Source organism: Eucalyptus grandis, chromosome 2 (assembly GCF_016545825.1).
Source record: "Eucalyptus grandis isolate ANBG69807.140 chromosome 2, ASM1654582v1, whole genome shotgun sequence".
Classification (NCBI taxonomy): domain Eukaryota; kingdom Viridiplantae; phylum Streptophyta; class Magnoliopsida; order Myrtales; family Myrtaceae; genus Eucalyptus; species Eucalyptus grandis.
Window position 1 is genome coordinate 52,158,072 of NC_052613.1, and position 1,268 is coordinate 52,159,339.

The following is a 1,268-nucleotide window of genomic DNA, read 5'->3' on the forward strand; positions in this document are numbered from 1 at the left end:
TAATAGTAGGTTTCAATTGTATTAATTTGAAAAGTTTAAGGGCTTGATAATACTTTTTTGAAGTTTTAAGACTTAATTATACTTTCACAATAAGTTTTAGGACTTTAAGTGCACTTATTTAGAAAAATTTCCGGTTGTAATGTTCCCCGGTAAGAGGGTTATGCCCCTCAATATCTCTATATTAAGACGAGCTATGGCGTGTCATAGTCATTGGGATAGTAACATAGCTTTCATACTTGTAATTAATTGAAATAATCTTCCAAAACATAAGCAGTTTCAAACTAAGATTCACTAATACTGCTTATTTTGTTCACAAGAAGTAAATATATTTAAAGAATATCTATCTCTCAAACTTGAAAGAGGATAAGCTGTAGATAATTTTAGCATAAAAAAATTATGATATTTTATGTCTTTTAAGGTCAAAACTCCAAATGTTGAATTATCATTTGTGAATGGTGATTTGTGGAATTAAAGGATTGCAAACTACTAGTAAGGACTTGTGTTCCCCCCCACCAAATTAGTAATGACTAGTTAGCCAGGCCCTTTTTTGCTTTTTTTTTTTTTCACAATGAGAGCATTATTATAAGGTCTCACATTCACTATGTAATATTTGATTTGAATCATAATTATTTAGCCTTCAAATCAGGTAACAAATGCCTAGACCGCTAGTTACTAGAAAAATGCTCACTTTTCTTTTTGGCCGAAGAAGACCGATATCACATGACTTGCACAGCTAGCGGGCGGCCAATCTTGTTGGAGAAAAGTTGTCACCAAATCCAAAGAAGTCGTTTTTGAGCTCCAACAAAGATAACTTTCTCGCAATCACCTTCAAGAGCCTTTGTCCCGATGATTACCCAGTTACGACAAATGGGAAATCACCATGATCTAGTGTGATTAGTCAATAGTGTGATTAGTCAATTGTTCAAGCAAGAGTGGATGTATAAGTTGTTTAGCAATATTGTATTTTCCTAAACCTATTGCATTGATATCAATTCAGTTTTAAATATTTCATTTGGACAAATTTAGTTCAAAACCTTTTCATTTTGATACTAATTTAGTCCATCTGATCAATTTTAGCTAGTCGGCGCTAATGTGGATGCTGGCCAGTGGTTGGACACTAACGTGGTAATTTTTAAATGTTTTTTTTTGAATTTTTTTTTCTTTTCTTTTCTCTCTTCTTCCTCCTTGGACTTTCCTCGCAGTGGCTGGCGAGCCTCTAGTGAGGCTTGCAACCCTCGCCTGGCCTTGCCTAGAGCCGCAGGCAAGGT